The sequence below is a fragment of the Juglans microcarpa x Juglans regia genome, chromosome 6S (assembly GCF_004785595.1).
Source record: "Juglans microcarpa x Juglans regia isolate MS1-56 chromosome 6S, Jm3101_v1.0, whole genome shotgun sequence".
In the NCBI taxonomy this organism is placed as follows: Eukaryota; Viridiplantae; Streptophyta; class Magnoliopsida; order Fagales; family Juglandaceae; genus Juglans; species Juglans microcarpa x Juglans regia.
Window position 1 is genome coordinate 4,318,834 of NC_054605.1, and position 23,219 is coordinate 4,342,052.

The 23,219-nt window shown below is 37.9% G+C and overlaps 1 long non-coding RNA gene across 1 annotated transcript; it reads left to right on the forward strand.

Moving 5' to 3' along the window:
* The first annotated feature begins 1,922 nt into the window (after positions 1-1,922).
* On the forward strand, positions 1,923-22,757 carry LOC121237680. The gene is made up of 3 exons (XR_005934955.1): positions 1,923-1,934; positions 10,641-10,643; positions 22,473-22,757. It is a non-coding gene; the product is annotated as an uncharacterized LOC121237680 (long non-coding RNA).
* Positions 22,758-23,219: the final 462 nt, after the last annotated feature.

Consider the following 23,219-nt stretch of genomic DNA (forward strand, 5'->3'; position numbering starts at 1 on the left):
CAAGATCTCGGCTCCCTCTCTTTTCTCAAAAACCCTAGGTTATTTCAAGATGAAATAACCTAAGCCCTCAAGATGAAATAACCTTGAACTAATGTGTGCTTTTCGAAAGTCTAGGACTCTTTGGAGATTCTTTGGAGATTCATCATCTCCTTGAGTTAGGTGTGAGTGGTGTGAAGAGAAAAATAGAAAGTAAGAGATCCTCACTGTAGCCTCCTTCTTGCTAGTGTTGTGATCCACTCTTGGACGTAGACAAGAGTAGCCTCTCTTGTTTGGTTGGAAGGAAAATGAGAGAAAGGTGAGAAGTCTTCAAGTGTGGGTGTGAAGTGGCAAGGAGAATATGAGAGCATAAGCAAATTTTGAAAATGGTAAGGGAAAAAGAACCCTTGGGCGTGTGTCTCTCTTCCCCTTTCATAGAATTCCTCTCAGGCCCTCATTGGTTGTTTGTGGTCCAATGCATGAAGGACAAGTGTAATCTCTTCTTCCCCTCTAGCCGAATGTCTCTTTCCATTCCAAATCCTTGTATTGTCTTGGGAAGGTGGAAAGGTTACTTGGGCGTGTGGCCCTTGTCTTGGCCGAATGCTTTTGTCCTCTATGCCTTTTCTATTTTCGTCTAGATACAATGATGAGAACCAAAGTGGGCCTAGACTTAAACATCCTTTGCAAGTTTCAGATAGACCAACTACAAGATCAAGAGCTAAGAAGATCAAGGAAGCAACGCAAGGATTGGTGCAATCTACTTGGGACGAGTCTAGTAAGACCTGAATATTCAATATGGGCTTGAGAGAAGGAGATCCAGTGATCATCCACGTGATACAAGCTATGGAACTGTGCAACATGCATTAGGGCCTATTATTATGATTATGTGATTGAAGGCCATGGACTTGTTTATTTCATTAAAGGGGCTAATTTTATTAGTTATAAGAATTAGTCTAGAATAATTGGCTTTGCGGATGCTTGGCCCACATATGTCTTATTTTCTTATGAATTAGGATTTTTGGAAAGGCCTTGTATTTTGGCCAAGAGCTTATTTGGAAAGTTACTTTTTAGGAACTAGGGTTTAAAGAGGTACTGTAGCGAGTTACTGTAGCAAAGGTACCATAGCTGTGACACTATTCACTCAGGGGCATTTTTGGAAGATGGGATATATTTTGGCTAGGGTTTGATTAGGTTTTGTTTTAAATATTCTTTGTAGCCTCATTTTAATTAGTTTATGAAATTTGATGACTTTATTCATTGTGAGTTGAGTTTATCTTCTCTTGCTCTTGAATGAACTTTTGAGCTTATCAAAGGCAAATCACAACCTTTGTGGCATTCCTCCTTGTAATCTGGGTTCTTGTGACAGGTTATTCAACCGGTCTAGATTTTAATATAATCTAGGTTCTTGAAACGAGCTCTCAACAGGTCTAGGTTCTCTATCCAATGACTTGATTTTGGCTTTCTCGGGGAGTTTTCAAATTGATTGTGGGTTTAAGGGATTCCATTCCCACGAGTTTATATCATTTGGTATTTAGACCAAAGTTTCCAATTAGGTCTGATTCTATCTTTTAATTTCTTGCATCTTTAAATTTAATTTTAGGGCTTCATTGTTCTAGGGTTGGAACACACAAACAAAAAAAAAACAAAAAAATCAAAAAGTAGGCTGGCAAAATTCTTAGGATTTTTGGTTTGGCTGAAATTTGCATTATCCAGGGTTTCAAAATTCTAGGGTTTCTTGTATCTCTAAGTTTGGCAATTGCTTGGTGTGTCGTTCTATTGATTCTCTTCTACTTTATTGTCAATGCTTGTGTGTGTTTGAATTCAATTGCTTGATTTTCACAATTGAATATTGTTGTTTGTGATTAATTTAGAGAAAGGAAAAGAAGAAAAAAGAAAAAAAATCAAACAAAAAGAAAAAGAAGAGGAAGAAGGAAAAAAAAAAGTTAGGATATTCAAAAGTTGCTACATAGTTACAAGAAAGAGAAAGAAAGACATTTGTTGATTGAGTTTTATCATCAAAGGGACTGAATACATCTTTCTAATTGGTATCTTTTTTTGTAATTACTCTTTTCTTCATATAAATTCCTTGAGTCTCATGTTATTTTATTCCTTTATTGTTTCTTGTTCTTGTTTCTTGGGCTTAATTACTAGTTGGGATAAAACAATGTTGTATTGTCTTGATTTGGTTCAACTAGTTCTTAAAGAACTTGAGCGGAAAAATTATTGAGGTAAAAGGCAAGAGAGTGAGAACATTATCGGGAAAAAGACAACTAAGAGTGAAATACGAGTGGAGTGTCATTATTCAAGTGTAAACACGTAAGGGAGTGTGTGAGGTTTTCCACTTTCTTTTTGTGCAGCACATTACGATGTCTCATAGGAGTGACTCATCACCAAAGGGGATGGCAAATAACTCATCCTTTGCGTTGCAAGTCATGCAACAACAATTTGAGCGGTTGAACTTCGTGTTAGGAGAAGTGAGGGATATGATGGATTATCAAGAAACAGTGATTAGAAATCTACAAGGTGGGAGCGATAGGAGGCGACGTGAATCTAGTATTGAGAATGTAAATGAGAATGGAGAGTATGGTGAGGATGATGAATACCTAACATCTGAAGTTGGATTGGGTAGACATAGAGGAGTTAGGCATGAAAGAGGACTTAGGAGAAATCCAGGGGGTCGAGATGGAGTAGATAGGAACCTTGGGAGCATCAAAATGAAAATACCATCTTTCCAAGATAGAACTGACCCTGAAGTTTATTTAGAGTGGGAAAAAAGATAGAGTTAGTGTTTGATTGTCATAATTACTCTGAGGAGAAGAAAGTGAAGTTGACGGTAATTGAGTTCATTGATTATGCGGTTATTTGGTAGGATCAATTAGTGACCAATAGGAGGAGGAATCTTGAGAGGCCTGTAGAAACATGGAGAGAATTGAAAGCTATCATGAGACGGAGATTTGTACCTAGCCACTACTATAGAGACCTCTACCAAAAACTAATGTAGTGAAGGATCGAGAGGCCACGATGGCTAGATTTTTTACTGGGTTGAATAGAGAGATAGCCAATGTAGTTGAGTTGCAACATTATGTGGACATAGAGGACATGGTCCACATAACTATGAAGGTGGAGAGGCAGTTAAAGAGAAAGGGTACAGCAAGGTATATTTCGGTTTCTAGCACTCCTTGGAAATCAAAGTAGGACAAAAATGATCAAGTTGTAACAAAGGGGAAGAGCGAACCACCTAAGAAAAAAGATGAAGGTGAGGCTGAAACCTCAAGAAAAAGAGAGAATGATTTGAAAAATAATTGTGAGGTCGAGAGTTCAAAAAAAGAGGAGAGTGAAAAGGAAAAAGAGAGTGAGAGGAAAAAAGAGAATGAAGCTGAAATATAAGAGAAAGAGTGAGCGAAAAAGAAAATAAAAAGGTGGTTGAGAGTCAAGAAAAAAGATGTGAGCCACGAGAGGAAAAACAAAGAGAGATTGCAAAGTGAAACGAAAAAAAAAGTCAATTTTTATGCTAAGGTAATCTTTTATACTAATGAATTTAACGACCCTTTGCACAGTATTGTTGTTTCTTTGTTGCAGGGATATGAGGTCATAATTCTTAGTGGTGTGTTTAGTGAATTGCCACCTATTAGAGAAATAAAGCAATACATCGATTTTATGCTAGGTGCGACAATCCGTACCCGACCTCTCTTTGAAGAACATGAGTCCTTAATGCACTTGATGAGACAAGGTAAGGTTAATAGAATGCATGCCAAGTGGGTGCAATTCATTGAGACATTTCCTCATGTAATCAAGTACACACAAGGTAAGGAAAATTTTGTGGTTGATGCTTTAGTAAGAAGGTATGTCCTTGTCATCATTTTAGATGCAAAGTTATTGAGACTTCAATATGATAAGAAGTTGTATGTTAATGATGATGGCTTGGCTAGTGTGTATGGAGTACGTGAGAATGCATCATTTGGTCAGTTCTATAGACTAAATTGGTATTTGTTTAAAGAGAATAAACTTTATGAGCCTACTAGTCTTATGCGTGAGTTGCTTGTGCATGGATTTGGTTTGATGAATCATTTTGGTGTAAAGAAGATTTTAGATGTATTACATGAACATTTGTGGGAGTATCATTTGCCATTCATTGACGTGTTGCATGAACATTTGTAGAAGTATCATTTGTCATTCATTAACGTGTTGCATGAACGTTTGTGGTAGTATTGCTTGCCATTCATTGAGTTTGCATATAACTAGAGTGGTCATTTTGGTGTAACGAAAGCTTTTAGGTGTGTTTCAAGAACTTTTGTGAGAGAATCATTTACCATTCATTGAATTGTTACGTGGATGTTTGCGGGAGTATCATTTGCCCTTATTAGAGTGTGCATATAATAAAATCTTGCATACTATTATTTCTTATTCTCTGTTTGACATTGTTTATGATTTTAATCCACTTACGCCTTTAAATTTGATGCTTTTGTTTGTTGATGACAGGAATAACTTGGATGAACCTTTTCAAATTCTTGAGAAAATTAAAGAAAATGCATATAAAGTGGATCTTCTATGTAAGTATCATGTTTCTGCTATTTTCAATGTTACTAACCTCTTTCCCTTTGATCTAGGTGGAGATTCGAGGTCAAATCCTTTTGATGAGAGGGGGAATGATGGGAACCAAAGTGGGCCTAGACATAAAGATCCTTTGCAAGTTCTAGATAGGCCAATTACAAGATTAAGAGTTAAGAAGATCAAATAAGCAATGCAAGGATTGGTGCAATCCACTTGGGACGAGTCTAGCAAGACCCGAATATTCAATATGGGCTTGAGAGAAGGAGATCCAGTGACCATCCACGTGATACAAGCTATGGAACTGTGCAACATGAATTAGGGCCTATTATTATGATTATGTGATTGAAGGCCATGGACTTGTTTATTTTATTAAATGGGCATATTTTATTAGTTATAAGAATTAGTCTAGAATAATTGGATTTGAGGATGCTTGACCCACATATGTCTTATTTCTTATAAACTAGGATTTTTGGGAAGGCCTTGTATTTTGGCCAAGGGCTTATTTGGAAAGTTACTTTTTAGGAACTAGGATTTAAAGAGGTACTGTAGCGAGTTACTGTAGCCAAGGTACTGTAGCCACGGCACTATTCACTCAGGAGTACTTTTGGAAGATGGGGATTTATTTTGGTTAGGGTTTGATTAGGTTTGGTTTTAAATACTCTTTGTAGCCTCATTTTAATTAGTTAATGAAATTTGATGAATTTATTCATTGTGAGTTGAGTTTATCTCCTCTTGTTCTTGACTGAACTTTTGAACTTATCAAAGGCAAATAACAACCTTTGTGACGTTCCTCCTTGTAATCTAGGTTATTCAACGGGTCTAGATTTTAATATAATCTAGGTTCTTGAAACGAGTTCTCATCGGGTCTAGATTCTCCATCCATTGACTTGATTTTGGCTTTCTTGGGTGAGTTTTCAAATTGATTGTGGGTTCAAGGGATTCCATTCCTACGGGTTCATATCATACAATGTATCCTAGGGTAGAAAGGTAATTCGATCTCTAGGTCTCTTCATATTCCAAAAGTGAAGCTTTGCATGTGTGACACATGGCATAGGTGTGTGCCTTGCCCTAGCTGTCCATCTCCTTCCCCAATTCCTATGTGATTCTTCATCTTCTAGTGACCCTTCCCTAGGTGGCTTTTCACTTTCCAAGAATCTCTTCTGTAACTCTAAAAAGTCCTTGCAAGTTTGACAAGTAGCAAGGTCTCAAGAAATCTCTTCGTTGGGCATGTGGTGTAGGAAACCGAACCCCCCTTTTGTCCTTTGGGCTTCCTTATGCAAATCCCTCTTCAAAATCCATTTGGTCTTCCCTAGGCACCACTTCCCTATGAAAACCCATCTTGGAACTTCAAACTCTTGCAAAGTGGCATGGTGTAGGCGTGTTGGGTGAGTTGGCCGAAAGTCTCTTGGCCTTCTCTAGGTCATTTTTTCATACTTTCTTCTAGAATGTCTCTTGCATGCATGACATTTGGCAACCAAACTAGGGTTGGCGTGCATGCCCTCACTTGGCTTCCCAAACATGTTTCTCTATCCCTCTTAGCCCACTATCACGTCCAGGTACATAGTATTATTCATGCATGACACATGGTACTAGTAGCAAAGGCTTTTGGTCATGGGTCATACGCTTTTAGGGGTACAATGAGCCTCCCTTATAATTCTTTCCTTTAGCTCAGCAATATTAGGAATCACTTTTCTCTCTTTATAACGTATCATCTCATCTCTTCCAATGGTGAAATGTTGTGATCCTTCTAACTTCAGAATTTTCTCTCCTTGGTGATATTAGGAATCACTAAGAGCATCTGCTATGATATTAGTTTTGTTGGGATGGTACTTAATCTCGCATTGGTAATCACTAATGGTTTCAACCTATCTTCTCTACCTCATATTCAGATTCTTCTGACTGAACAAATACTTGAGACTTTTGTGATCTGTGCACACCTCGCATTTCTCCCCATACAAGTAATGCCTCCAAATTTTCAAAGCAAAGACTACTACAGCCAGTTCTAAGTCGTGCGTTGGGTAATTCAGTTCGTGGTCCTTGAGTTGCCGTGAAGCATAAGTGACAAATCTTCGTTCTTGCATCAAAACACATTCTAAACCCATCTTAATTCTTTCCTTTAGCTCAGTGATATTAGGAATCACTTTTCTCTCTTTATAACGTATCATCTCATCTCTTCTGATGGTGAAATGTTGTGATCCTTCTAACTTCAGAATTTTCTCTCCTTGGTGATATTAGGAATCACTAAGAGCATCTGCTATGACATTAGCTTTGCTGGGATCGTACTTAATCTCGCATTGGTAATCACTAATGGTTTCAACTTATCTTCTCTACCTCATATTCAGATTCTTCTGAGTGAACAAATACTTGAGGCTTTTGTGATCTGTGCACACCTAGCATTTCTCCCCATACAGGTAATGCCTCCAAATTTTCAAAGCAAAGACTACTACAACCAGTTCTAAGTCGTGCATTGGGTAATTCTGTTCATGATCCTTGAGTTGCCGCGAAGCATAAGTGACAAATCTTCCTTCTTGCATCAAAACACACTCTAAACCTATCTTCAAAGCGTCATTGTAAACTACACAAGGCTTGTGCGGTTCAGGTAAAGCCAATATAGGTGCAGAGGTTAATCTTTTCTTCAGCTCTTGAAAACTCTTCTCACATTCTTCACTCCACACGTACTTGACATTCTTCCTTGTAAGTGCCATCAAAGGGTTAGAGAGTCTAGAAAACCCTTCTACAAACCTCTGGTAGTATCCTGCTAATCTAAGGAAACTATGTATCTCATGTGCATTGGTTAGCCTTTGACATTCTGTCATCGTGTCAATCTTAGCAGGGTCTACTGCCACTCCTTTGCTAGAAATGACATGTCCCAAAGATTTCACCTCCTTGAGCTAGAACTCACATTTACTAAGCTTGGTGTAGAGTTGATTTTCTTGCAATGTTTTCAACACAATTCTTAAATGCTCCTAGTGTTCTTCATTACTACGGGAATATATTAGTATGTCATTTATGAACACTACTACAAATCTGTCTAGGTACTTGCCTGAAGATCCGATTCATCAAATCCATAAATGCTGCTAGAGCATTTGCCAAACCGAAAGGCATGACCAAAAACTCGAAATGACCAAAAATGTTCATGCAACACGTTAATGAATGACAAATGATACTCCCACAAACATTCATGCAACACGTCTAAAGTCTTCTTTATACCAAAGTTACCCAACAAACGACCATGTCTATCACACACAAGCAACTTACGCATAAAACTAGTAGGCACACAAAGTCTATTCTCTCTAAACAAGTACCAATCTAGTTTATAAACTTACCAAACGATGCCTTCTCACATGTTCCATACACACTAGCAAAGTCATCGTCATTAGCATGCAATTTCTTATCATATTCAAATCTCAATAACTTTGCATTTAAAATAAAGATAAGGACATACCTTCATGCTAATGCATTAACCACAAAATTTTCCTCGCCATGTGTGTATTTGATTACATGAGGAAAAGTCTCAATACAATCCTCCCACTTAGCATGCATTCTAGTCAACAACTTACCTTGTCCCTTCAAGTGTGTCATTGACTCATGTTCTTCAAAGAAAGGTCGGGTATGAATTGTCACACCTGGCACAAAATCAATATAGTGCTCTATCTCCCTAATAGGTGGCAATTCGCTAAACACACCGCTAGGAAACACGATCTCATATCTTTGCAACAAAGAGACAATAATACTAGGCAAATATACGTCAAGTTCGTTAGTATTAAAACTTGCCTTAGCATAAAAACTCAATTTTCTTTTTGTTTTTCTCTCACTTTCTTTACTCTCTCTTTTCTTTCTACTCTTTTTTTTTCACTCTTTTTTCCCTTTCACTCTCTTTTTTCTTTTCATTCTCTTTTTTTCTGCCACTCTCTTTTTTATTCATCTTTTTTTGAACTCTCGACCTAACAATTTTTTTCAACTCATTCTCTCTTTTTCTTGAGGTCTCAGTCTCACCCTCATCTTTTTTCTCTCTTTCTCCTTTTTAGCCTCACTATTTCTTTTTTTCTCAATCTCACCTTCACTCTTGCTTTTTAGCTCAATCTCACTTTCACTCTTGCTTTTTTGCTCAATCTCTTTTTCACTTTTTCTTTTTTGATCACTCTCACTCTCACTCTTTCTTTTTTGATCACTCTCATATTCACTCTTTCTTTTTTGAGCAACCTCACTTTTCAGTTTTAGTTGGTCCCCATGGACCTGTGTTGGAGTAAATGAGCAAGTTTGATTGCTTTTCCATCCTTTTCAAAACTGTACATGTTCCTTAACCATCATGGATCACCTTCCTATCATACCGCCATAGCTTCCCCAACAAAATATCGCCAGCATGCATAGGCACTACATCACAAAGCACCACATCCTAATATTTTCCAATTGAAAAAGAAACTAGCACTTGCTTATTTACCCTAACCTCCCCACAATCACTCAACCACTGCAACTTGTATGGTCTATGGTGTTTCAAGGTAGGTAAATTCAATTTCTCAACTAAAGTAGTGCTAGTCAAATTAATACAACTCCTCCCATCAATGATCATACTACATACATTGTTGTTGATGTGGCATATAGTATAAAAAATGTTCTCACTCTGCTGCTCTGTATCATCCATCTTAATTTGTGTATTGATAGCACGCTGGCAACAAGAGACTCACCATACTCTTTATTCTTACACTTATGTTCAATACTAGGCTCACGCCTCCTCCTATCTCTCCCACATTGCAGTTTTCTGCAACACTGCATCTCGTTGATCCATCCTATCCTTCACTTCACCCAACACCAAGTTCAACCGCTCAAATTGTTGTTGCATGGCTTACAACACAAAGGATGAGTTATTTGTCATCTCCTTTGGTGATGAGTCACTCCTATGAGACATCGTAATATGCTGCACAAAAATAATGTTAGTGGAAAACCTCATACACTCTCTTACGTGTTTACACTCGAATAATGGCACTCTACTCTTGTTTCACTCTTAATTGATTTTTTCCCGATAATAGTCTCACATTCTCTTACCTTTTACCTCAATAGTTTTCCTACTCAAGCTCTGTAAGAACTAGTTGAATTAAATCAAGACAATACAACCTTTTATTATTCCAACCAGCAATAAGTTCAAGAAACAAGAACAAGAAATAAGGAAGGAATAAAATGACACGAGAATCAAGGGATTTATACGAGGGAAAGAAAAACTATAAAACAAGATACCAACTAGAAAGATGTATTATGCCCCTTTTATGATAAAGCTCAATCAACAAATGTCTTTCTTTCTCTTTGTTGTAACTTTGTAGCAACCTTTGAATACGCTACCTTTTCTTTTCTTTTTTGAATTTTTTTTTTCTTTTCCTTTCTTTTCTTTTTTTTTTCCATTCTTTTATTTTCTTTTCTCTAATTCAATCACAAACAACAATATTCAACTGTGAAAATCAAGCAATTTAATTCAAACACACAAGAATTAATAATGAAATAGAAGAGAATCAATGGAACAACACTCCAAGCAGTTGACAAACTTAGAGATGTGAGAAACCTTAAGTGATGCAAATTTTAGCCAAATAAAAAACCTAAGAATTTCGACAGCCTACTTTCTGTTTTTTTATTTTTTTTGTAACCCCAGAACAATGAAGCCCTAGAATTAAATTTAAAGATGCAAGAATTAAAAGATAGAATCAGACCTGATTGGAAACCGAGCTCTGAATACCAAATGCTATTAACCCATGGGAATGCAATCCCTTGAACCCACAATCAATTTGAAAACTCACCCAAGAAAGCCAAAATCAAGCCAATGAAAAATTTAGACCCGTTGAGGAACACGTTCCAAGAACCTAGATTATATAAAAATCTAGACCAATTGAAAAACCTGTCTCAAGAACCTAAATTATAAGGAAGAATGCGACAAATATTGTGATTTGCCTTTGATAAATTTAAAAGTTCATTCAAGAACAAGAGATAAACTCAACTCACAATGAATAAATTCATCAAATTTCATAAACTTAAAATAAGGCTACAAAGAGTATTTAAACAAAAAACTAATTAAAACTCTAGCCAAAATGAATTTCAAATGCTAATGAACCCCATAAGTTTCGGCCAAGCATGTTTGTGTATGTTTGGGTTTAGTGCTTTGATGTTCCTTGTGTAATATGCTTCTGAGTTTGTCCATAAACCATGCCATGCTCATATATTACGATGTCACGATCCAATTTGGTTATGCATGTTCTTGCATACACGGCATCTCATACGTTAAATGTCAAGTGTGAGGAAAAGCAGGTCTTAAGTCTCATGTCACATGCATTTGGGTAAATGATATTATGAAAAGTCAAGTACATGTTTTATCACAACCCCAAATGCCAAGACGGGAGAATGCCCTATTGGAACTCTTCCCACTCTGGAGTGCTTAAGAATGGAGTGGATCGACAAAGAATTGTCGGTGTGCCTTGAATGGATCTTTTTGGAAATGATGCTAGAACGAGGTAGCACCAAATGCTAGTGGGTGCCATGACTAAGGCAAATAACTTGACAAAGTACTGTTGTGTTGTGAATAAGACGTATTCACCATGGTGTACGGACCATTGGTGGTCCGGTAACTAGCAAGAACATGCAGTGCTTAGGGGAGCCATGTTGTATCCACCATGTGATATAAGAATAAGGCAATGAGCTCACATGATATGAATCACGTTATATGAATCACGTGATATGATATGATATTATATGAATGTTTAAAGATCAACATGAAAATGGTGTCAAAAATGTTTTTCTGAAAAGTCTAAGGATCTCTGTTACATGTATTTCGAAAATGTCAAGTGCATAAGTCAAGTTTTTGGTCAAGTCATATGTCAAGTACATGTTCATGCACGCATTCTATGATTGGCCATTTGTATACTTATGTTAACTGATGTATGTTGTATGCTTACTTGATGATATTTCTTAAAATCTCATTGTAGTAGTTTCCACTACCATTCCTCACCCGGAATGGTAGAAGCTGTGATAGGTACTCAAGATCATGGAAAAGTTAATGGAAGACGAATTCACCGTAGAGGCCGACTATGACTTTACAGCCGCTCTTTTGAAAGTCTTGGCCCAATGCATTAAGGACCTTTTAGAAGCACTCAACAAGGATGGGGATGAAACTGAGACTGAAAGAGCCATTTGGATTTTGTAACCAGATACCTGAATCAAGCAAAGGATTCCTCAATAGAGGCCAAGGAAGTTGCCTCCAGTTTGGGACTTCTAGAACCCGATGCCCCTGAGGACTAAGGGTATTTTCTTGAATCTCACTAGCGAAGGGACCTTAGTGCTAGTGAAATTCTCAGTCTCCTGATTCAAGGTCTTTTGTGATTGGTCCCTTATTTTGGAAAAAAGTTTTCAATACTTATGTTTTGGGAGACAATGGATATATATTATCTAGTACTTTTGAAAAACATGTTAAGTTAAGACAATGTTTGGGTTATGTTTAGTCTTACAGTACCATGTGCTAATGCAACTGCTTTAGGCGTTACTTAGTTTTATACAAACTTTACATTTTCCGATGCGTTATTTATTGCATACTACTAGTATACATAAATGCACTACATAATATCTATCATGTACTAGAGGTGTGTAGCCTTGTGTTGCATGTCTTAGAGTTTCGGTCACCGTCCAATCCCAAACGGGGGCTTGGGGTGCCACAATATGGCTCATGAAATCCATTCCCACAGTAAGAAGAGCTCCTTAGCATTCGGACATCGCTCTCAAGTCTGAAACTTCATGATGAAAGAAACCCTAGCTTAACTAAGAATGGTGGTTGTGGATCTCCTTCCTTTCCAAAGCCTCATATTCACTTGCGTAATGCAAATGGTGGTTCGGGCCTCTCTCCCCTCTTGAGGAGAAACCCTAGTCTTCCCAAGGGTGTGTGTGCACGTGTATATGTGAAAAAATTCATGAATCCGAAACCACATTCTTGTTCCTCTTTGGCCATGTGTGTGTGTGTAAGAGACAAGTGAATGGTCCTTACCTCATGTGCTCTTCCCTCTTGGATGGCGTTGGTACTCCTTGGTGCGCGACCTCTCCCTTCTTATAGGCTGTAACAACCCGCTTAACTAACCCTTGATTGACCCTTAAGTACTCTAGATTAGGCTTTTAATTATAGGATAATCACTTTGATTAAGGCTGATAGTGGGATTAGCATTAATGTTAGTACTTAGTGTTAATGACCTAAGGATTAGAGAGGCAAGCCCATTAGTAATTTTGGTGAGGCTTTTAGGACCTAAGTACATTCATGGGCCTAGCCCAAGGAAACCTTGAACCAAGCCCTTAGGAAATCAATGCTAGTTTTGGCCTAAGTATAGGAAGGTATAAGGCCTTTAGTGTAGATTGGACCCTTGGCCCTTTTCAAGCCCCTACGGCCCAAAGCCATGTTTGGACTCATTTCACCATTCAAAGACCAAAGGCCCAATACACCATATCATTGGTTTCCTTAAGCCCAAATCACACTTAAAGTACCCGAATTACGTTTTGAAAATTGGCTAAGGCCATTAACCATCATACTTGAGGTTAGTGCACTTTAAGCCATGCTTTGAAACTTAATCATGCTTAATCTTTACTTAAACTTTTTAATTCAAATTTTCTTGACTTAATACTTCCTTAAACAATGATTAGACCATGTTAATACCCTAACTAAACCATCCCACATATCATTAAGAAAAATGACATAACAAGCCCAAACAATGCTTCAATTGGTTTTGTGCATTGCCCTTTGTAATGCTTGGACTGTTTTGCCCTTAGGCCTAACATTTTTGTGATTTGTCCTCAAGGATAATATGGTTCTTAAACACCTCATGAGATCCTCCCAAACTCATGAGGTGCCATGTTTTGCACCACCACCCCATGTCACCTCCTTCTCCATCCAATCACCAAGAAGTTCTATGACCATCATGAAGGATTTTGACTCATTTTGGCTGCCCAAAAACATCCAAAACCGAACTGATTTTCGGCCACCACAAAACCACCTCCATTCACCTGTTTTCAAGGGTGGGTTGAGGGATCTTTTGCCACCCAAATGATGCCGCACGACCTGGAGTCATCTACCGAACCCTTGCAGCTACTATGGAGAGCAAATGATGACGGTTTAGGGCACTATTTCATTCTGCACAAGTGACCTAAGCTCATGAAAGCAAATCTGGAATTTTTCCAGATTTGAGTACCTCCCACTTCATCCAATCACCAAGCACCCAAGCCAACGTCCCTCACCCATTGGTCACCTATAAATACTTCCCTCCCCTTCTCATTTCACCCACACCACAGCTCCAAGCATCCTCTTGAGCCTTGAGAGCATTTCCCCCTCTTAGAGATCAAAAGAGTGCAAACCGAGTGACTTTTGGTGAGTTTTTTAGTGTTTTTGTGTAAGGCAGTCTAGAGAGCTTGGAAGATGACGAAAGTTTGTAAATTTTCTTCCTTTTGATCTTACCTAGCATTTCAAGCTTTGTTTCCAAGTGTTGGTACGGAATTTGGTTGATTTTGAAAAGGTTATGATGCTTAATGCAAAACCGGGTCAATTAAAAGAAGGTTTGAATGATTGAATGTTTTTAATTGGAAATTTAGCTATGTCATGTCGTAAGCATGATTTGATATGATCTAACATTGTCCTAACATGATTATGGAAAGTTAAATTTGTGATTAGAAGCATGCCATGATAGGTTTTAAATCTATCTTGTTTTGATTATCAAGCATGAATCGGTTTTAAGCATATTGGTGATTAAGGATTTCTTAGCTTTGATTAAGTGTTGGGATGAACTTAATTACTCAAGGATTAGAGTTCATAATGTCCCTAAAGATGTTAGTGATCATTAATGATTAAAGAAAATCTCATATGCATGCATTCATAGGGATCAATAATTGAAAATACACATAGACATCAACTAAGTGCATGCCACAGGTTGGGACTAATTGAACAAGTTTCACTTTGAATTTTAAAAATACAAGGGCATAGATGGTTTTGGAATGCCAAAAATATGAAGTCTATGAAATTTGGTTAAATTTGGAGTTCGTTTGCAATTAGTGAAAATTTATGGTCTAAATCCTAAATGGAAATTTTTGAAAGTTTAGGAGTGTTTTTGTAAATACCCAATTTTTAAAGCCTTTGATTTTGAACCTATCCATAAGAGCATTAACCCTAACTTAGTATACACATGATTTAAGCAGCTACGGCGCTAATTTCGAATTTCTTCGAAAGTTTGTAAGTTGGCCTATAGCTTACACTTTGATAAATTTCTTTTAAATTATTGATAAATGTTTCATTTATTCTTCAATTATCATTTTGGGTATAATTTATCATGTTATATGACACATTAAGTGCATACTTATATAACATATGAGATTTTCACCATTTTTTCATATTACATTTATAAAAGTCATGTTTTTTGCATGAAATTTACTACATTTGGGCATGTCATGAAAAATATTTTTTTTTTTAAAGCATAGCATGAAAGTCATTTTGTCACGACCCCAAAGGCCAGGATGGGCAATTATCCTTGTAGAACTCCTCTGTCCACTCTGGAGTATTTAATAAAAGGACTGGTAGCCCCCGGGTTGACGAAGAACAGTAAACAGGTTTCGAATGAGTTCTTTTTAAAGAAAGCCAGAGCGAAGTCAACATGTTATGACACCTAACGCTGGTGTATGTACATGTTATAATTTTTATGATGCTATGTTATTTACCGATGCATTAAGAACGAGTCTATAGACAACGTAGTTTCAACGTAAGTTATACTAAGGTCACCAACAGGTACTCACAGTGCATATGGGGAACTATGACATTATTACACATTATGTTATTAATTAAGATAATGATGTAAGTCTATAATGATGAAAGTTTATGATGAAATTTTTATGAAAAACTTATATCTTTTCAAAAATGATGACGAAATTACTTACTGAGTAAAAACCCGTGTCTCCATATTTTTAAGAGATGTTGAGGAATCTGGATGGGAGACATGCATACTGATTTTCCGTATCTCATGCATTGCATATTTATCATTTTTCATGATTGATTTATCTTTGTATCAGTTAGTTGTTTAACTTATTGAGATTTCGAGTAAATCTCACCTTTTATAGGACCATTATCATTCCACTCGGAATGACAGAAGTTGTGTCAGAGATTGACCAAGACGAGATTGATGGAGCACTGGATTCGTATGATTGAGGATGAGTCAGATCTGGAGAGGAAGTTTGACTTAATTTTGATGTTCATAGCCCAAGTCCTTTATGCTTTAGATCGCATGAAGAGAATGATATGACTTTGTATATAAGTCTATACTACTTTAGTATTTTGAACATGATGATTATCTAATGAAGTTGGGATGTTTTAGTTATTCTGGCATATTTTTCACCTTAACCTTTTATTTCCGCTGCGATTATTGCATATTGCTAGTTGCATACTAGGATGTATTGCATATTAACTGTCATGAACGGGGGTATGTAATATTGTGTTGCATGTCCTAACGCTCTAAGTCTCCATTCCATCCCAAGTAGGGATTGGGGGTGTCACATAGGCACCTCCTCCTTCTTTAGAAAGCCAAAAGTTATTGTGCATGGGTGTCACTTGGCACCTTAGCTGAATAGTCTCTTCATCTTCCTCATGATGGAGTTTCGTGGGGAAACTAAAAGTCCTTTGGACAAGTGGCATTAAGCTCTCCCATCCAAAACCCTAATTTTGACATATACCCTCCTCCATGCGTCTAGGTTCATTGTACTTGATGGCAAAAAGGTCAAAAAGTCAACTCTAAATCATCCTTGGGCAACTATATGTGCGCATGCTTACCATTTGGCAAGTGAGGTGTGTGGATGGGTGTGTTGGCCAAAAATCCCTTCCTCTTCTCAAGAAAATCGTCTTCTCCAGACAATCCTTTCTTCTTCCTAGACAATCATTTCTTCTTCTTCCTAGAACTAGGGTGGTGTGTGGTTGATTCCCTAGGGGGATAGGTGGCGTGTACAAGGCTGCTTGCCCTAGCTGACCCTCTCTCTTCCTCTTGCCTCCATTGCCCATCAAGATTCTTCAAAAATTCCCAAGAGGCATGCATGTGCTATTTCCAGTGCAACCTTTCCTTTTCCCATGATTCTTCCTCTAGGGTTTCCAAGTGAGTGACAAGTGGCATGTGTGAGGGAGTGTGTGTGTTGGTCGAAACCTAGGGACTAGGATTTCACCCCTTCCCATGCAACCCTTCCACTTTCCAATCATTTCAATCTTCTAGAAAGCCATGCATGATGTCACTTGGCAAAACACAATTGAAACTCTTTGATAGGCATGACACTCTCTTGAAACTAAAACCCTATCTCCTTAGTGGGTCATGCCTTAGCCCTTTGAACTCCCCCTAGGCGCCACTTCCCTATGAGATCTTCTTAGAACTTACACGGTCTTGACAAGTGGCATGCAAACATGAGTGGTTTGGTGAGGGGTGCATTGGCCGAGTGATGCTTGGCCTTCCCCATGCATCTCATCATTTTCCTTCCTCTATAAGCCTTCTACGTTGGTGCCAAGTGCCAAGTGGGGTGGTTTTCCTCCAAGCAAAAGCCTTCTACATGAGTGACAAGTGACAAAAGGTAGGTGAGCAACTGCTGATAGGCATGTGGAGCTTTCGGGTTACTGAAACCATAAAGTTTCTCACCCCGCTTTTTCCCCATATCACGTCTAGGTTCATTGCACCTAGTGTAGGACACAAGTGGAATGGCATGTGGCACTAAGTGTAACACCCAAGCCCAGCACGAAACTCGCATTGAATTTTCTTTAGTTTTATTTTATTTCATTTATTTTAAGTTCTTTTACCATTAAGATGTAGGTACAACTTTTTTCCGAATTGGACCTAAAGCAACGTGCATGTCCCATGCACATTGATCTCCTTCTTTCCCCTGAAGTCGTTTCTTCCAACCAACCACCATGCAAGTAGGATAAGCTTTGTAACCATTGCTTGCATGTATGAAAAGCTCAGTAACCATTTTCATGCACGTCGATCCCCCTATTAATTCTTCATTACCCCATGTTTTTTTTTTTCCGGTTCCAAATGTCCGCAACTACTTCACGAAGCTTTCGTTTCCCCTCTGACCTGGTTTTTCTTTTCCTTCCCCACATCGCGCTCTCACTCATGATGCAACCATTTTTCTGAGGTGCTCTCCTTGCTCTCGTCCAGATTACAACAGCCATAATCCAACGAGGTCCAAACTCCCCTATTTTAATCCAACAAAAACAAAGATGGTGCAGCACCACCAGCCACTGCTCTTGCACAATGGAGGCTGCCCTAACATCACCCAACAACAAAACACTAGCCTCCACCCACTGCGATCCAGACAATCTCATATCCATTCACCACCATCCTCGAACTCATTAACCCACGCCACGTAAACAGAAAACCATCGTTGTCTTCATGCAGAAGAACCACCGAAAGAGAGACACGCAATCACCGTGAACCGCTCTCCCTCCTCCACCACATGCTCCTCCACGCCAACCCAACACCGAAAATCACTACAAGTAGCATCCTATTTTACACCACACAGCCACTACCTCGTACACACCACCACCATGCAAGCTTCTCCCACGTTCCCTCGGTTCCAGCCACCACTTCACGATGGGAGCTCCACGTTGCTGCCACCCTTCACCACGAAAACAACTAGCCACCATCCCCAACCATTCCCTGTTTTAGTCTCTAAAAATAGAGTACAAACTCTTCCTCCATGACCCACTGCACACCTCCCTCACAAAGAGCCCAACACGTCTGGACCCCACAGAAGCCGCCGCCAAGAGCTTTCTGTCACCTTCGGTCTGTCGCACACCTTCTCAGTCTTACGATGAGCTTACTCTCTCCCTCACGCCGTGCTTCCTCTCTTCGTTCTCCCTCAATCTCATCACAATTTTTATCCTTTCCACAATGACTTGCCATTGTTCCCAATCGCGCCACTGTCGACATCTAACCAGGCCGCCATGCTTGTCCCGTCGAGTATAACTCAGCCACCGTTGCACTACCTTCTCCCGTGAGGTAAGCACTTTTTGATGCAACTCTGATAGCAGTACTACACCTGAGATGGGTGGGTCATGGGCCACAAGCCCATGTGGTCTCTTGACATTACCAAAGTGTTTTTATAATTTTAGTAGTATGGGCTCTTGCATGGGTTTATTTTAAATACTTCTTGCTTTAGGATGTTTAGTTTTAAATGAGTTGAATTGTTTGATTTTTAAATTAAAATTGTTGTGTTTTATAGATATTGTATTAACAATTTTAAATGGGCTTTATTTTTTTTTAATAAATTAGTGTATTATTTAAAGTGGGTAATATTCAAGAGATACCAATTTACTGTATTGGGCTTCTTTTTAATGTAATTAGAAAACTATTATATTATTTAAAGTTAGGTTGTGTTTAATATTTTAAACTATCCATATTTTTACAAGGGCAATTATATTAGCCCATAAACGATGGTTTACAGAAAAAGAAATTACGGTTTTAATTGTAAAACTAAGTGTTAAATTTTGACTAGACTATATATTCTAATTTTACAAGGATTTTATTTTAACGTTAAAGTATTATTAAGGATATTTTATGAAGTACTATTATTTAAGAAATTTATGATTTTTCTTGTGCATTATATGTTAGTAGTATTAAAGTATAACTTCAATAATAGTTTATAGAGATGTGAGTTTTAAAAATGATTAAGTTAATTTTTGAAATGAATTTAAGTTGGTTTGCCATATTTGATAAAATTATATTATAATAAGTTAAGAATACATTTGATGATAATATTATTTATTAGATTTCTACTAACTAGATAGTTATCAAAGCTATTTTTGTGGTATGAATTTAAGTAGATTGAGAGTTTTAGCAATCATTTTAGAAGTTTAGTAACGTTTAGTATTTCGTATAAGTGACGATTGGTATTTATTTAGCACGATTGTGGAAAGATTCAAAAAAGCTAAAAAGTTCAAGTAAGCAGGATTCCTATGCTAAATTTGCATAAAAAGAAATGAACTGGGATTGATTTATAAAAATATGCATGCTGTTTTGAAAAGAAAATGTGAAAAACAACCTCAGTATATGTTTTGCATTCACTCATGAGATATGTATGAAAGAGAAAAGAAATGCTTTTAACATGAATAGTGTAGACATGAGCAATATTTGACATGTTTCTGAAATGTGCAAAAGAGCGAATATGAAAATTGCGATTTTTGTACATATGATATGAAAATGATTTCGATCCATCTTTGATCAAATGAAATGATATGAATATGTTCAGCACGTGATTTGATATGATATGGATATGAAAAACCTTTGGCATACTTATCTGCTTTAATTCTGATTCTGAATATGGTTATGATATGATGATACTGGTTTACGTGATATGGTTGGTACCAACATGATATGATATGATATGAGTGCACCCACTCTGGAAACAAAGTAGTCTTTTATGTGTTCTTTCATGTGTACACGCTCGGGGCTCTGAGATTAAAAATGAAAAGTTTCACAATATGATACTGTCTGGTTTGGCCACCAGGGATGACACAACCCTACCACGGAGGTTAAACATGGTATATAATATGATATGATACAATATAATATGGTATGATAAGATGAAAATGTTCAGTTATGTTATGTCAAAGCATTTTTGAATATGAAAATGGTTCTTTGAATACGAAAATGATTTTTGAATATGAACAGTTGGTTTTTGAGTATGAAAAGATTGAAAAGTCACTCTAATTTCTGATAACACGTTTTTGAGATCTGCATATGAGAATGAAATGTTTTGTTTTTACATACCAAACTTTCTGAAAAAGCTCATGTTTACATATTAATATATGTTCTCTGCTTACTAAGTTGTTGATAATTCATCCCTTATCTCCATAACATTTTTCAGATAATTTTTTATGGTACAACTGGGGATCAAGACTACAAAATCATGTATAAGGCTACGTGAGCATAGTGGAATAAATACAAAGAGGGTACTTTGGTTATCTGAGCATTTTATTCAATAGTTCTGCTTTGCTTTGTTCTGCTTTGAGATTTTGTGGTGTTTTAGATTATTCATTTTGGAGTAGTTGATTTGAAATAGTGAGTTGTATGTGTCATTGAAAACTTTGGAGTCTATGACTATATGATTGAGACATGATTTTGAGTGACAAGTAGTAACTCTCCTATCCATCCGGGACTGGGGCGTTACACTAAGTGATGAATTGGGCGTGGGTCCTAAGGTCCACTAGGGTTTCCAAAACCCTAAACCTATGTGATAGCCGGAATTTATGGGCCTTGTGGACCTTTCTTGTGGACATAGATGCCTAACGCATCAGGTCCAAAGTTTCCTAAGTATCCTCTACCATCTTGCATGGCTCAACAACCATACATAGCCTGATAACGAAAATATGGATGAAGACTTGGCTAAGTCTGGGTTATCACACTAACTCCTCTTATAGGAGAAACTTTTACATAAATCTAATCTCCGATTTCAAACTCTATAGTCCTCCTTGTGTCAACTCTATGTTGCTTTCATCCCTTCTTTGAATGGTAAGGTCTTTTATCTCCTATAGAACTTCTACTCCAATCACCTTCTTCTCCCCAACTTCGTCCCAATATAACAGGCATCTACACTTCCTGCCATATAAAACTTCATAGAATGTCATCTGAATGGTGGCCTAGAAGCTATTGTTGCAGGCAAACTCTACCAAAGGTAATTGCTTCTCCCAGTTCCCTTCGTGTTCTAGCACATAGGCCCTATGCATGTCTTCCAAAGTCTGAACAGTCCTTTTGATTTGTCCATCCGTCTGATGATAGTAGGCACTGCTGAATTTCAAACTGTACTTTGAGTCTCACAGTTTAGAGCAAACGGGTCTGGGCCTTTGGGTAATCAAGTGCGGTTCATTTCAAATATTTGGGCCCAAGTCTTGGGTAGTGTTTGAACTTAACAAATGGGTTGGGCTGGTTAGGGCAGTCCAAATAATCTCTTTGGTTTGTTCGTATTTACATGGGTCGAATATTTAATAAATACTAATGGACCTCTACTCAATTTCTAAAATAACCAAACTCATCCCATAAATTATTCGGGCCAATTACCAAATAAATATATTCCATTTCGTCCATAAAATATTACGTGGTTTTAATCTAATTGTCAAGCCCAATAAAAATCCATATTCTACCAAAATAAATTTTGGGTCCACGACCTATTCAAAATTACTCATTAAATCTCAAGTGAGTTTCTCATACATATTAACCTCAATAAACTATTAGTACGCGGGCTTGGCTTGGGCTTAATGCTGGGCCTGGGTGTTAAATGTACAATATCAGAATCAAGTCCAAAGTTAGAATTGGAGTCGAATCGGATTAGAATTGGTTCAACAACACCTCTAACTTAGAGTAACAAATTATAAAAAATCCAACTTGATTCTATCAAAATCAAATCAAATTGAATTCAAAATCAAATTTTTGAATTTTTGGCCAACTTGATATCATTATAGATTTATTGTATTGTAAAATATTAAATTATTCAGATATCCTTGAAAATTAAGTCGAGAATACTAAATACACAAACGTTAAAGCGTCGTAGAACTTTAACATGATAACATGAAAAAAACCCAAGCAACAAAAGAGAAAGGTTGCATTAACTTGCCCTTTTCCTTTTCTAGACAGAGAAGCTCTGTCTTCTATCAAGAAAGAAAACCAATCCTTCCAAGTGTTGTCGGCACCACCTTCCTCTCCATTTCCTTTTCTTTTTCCTCTTCATTTCCACTACCTATTTGTGATATGCTTTTATGGTAGTCTTTTTCCACCGGCACGGATTTTCTTAGCTCTGTTGCACTCCGACCATGAACAGTCAATACATGCCCCACCATGACGTTCCCCTCCCGTCGATCTATTGGGATGGCGCGGAACCACGCCCAAAATGTCGGCGCGTGGACCTCACTCGCGATTTGTTTCCGCGAGTGGTCTTCACCTGCCGCCGCACTCCGATAGCTCAGCTGGCTACACGTGCCGCACCAGCTGACTCGCCACTCTTCAATCCTTTAGATCGGCCATACCCCTCCTCCATTCCACCGGTGCGTGGTCCTCATGCACCACTTTAGAGGCGTGGGTTGACTGTTCCTCCTCTGCAGATCTGCCCTTCCCCTGCCGTTCTATTTGGGTTATTGCTTTCCCTAACCGGTGATCTTGTGAGAGAGACTAAGGACTTCACCAACAAATATCTCAAAACTTTCAACTACAGTGCATCCACTTCCGGCGACGGCTTACCTTTAAAATGTCTTTTAAGACGGTTCCCTCTTAGTTGGGCTTGGATAGAGACCAAAAAATTAATCTTAAAACTCATTTTTTTTTTTATCTTTTCACCACATTTACACTGTAATTGTTGTTTTGGGGTATTTTTTTGAGAACTCCATCCCCTTACATGTATCATCTTTTTATTTTAACGAAATTTGGTTGCATGGAAGGGAGGGAAATGTTCCGTACGCTCCCGTATTCGCTAAAGCACATACCTAGCAGGTACGACCAGCGACGCGCTGGACCCTAAATGCCAATCGTGGCAGCTTGGAGGCCCAGACAGACCGAGGATAAAGCGTGATTGAAAATGAGAGACGAACCTAGTAAACCACAGTCAAACAGTACCTCAGCCCAATCAAAACTCGACAACGTTTTTGATGAAACCGGTCTGGTTTTGGGATCCTGCCTATCCTA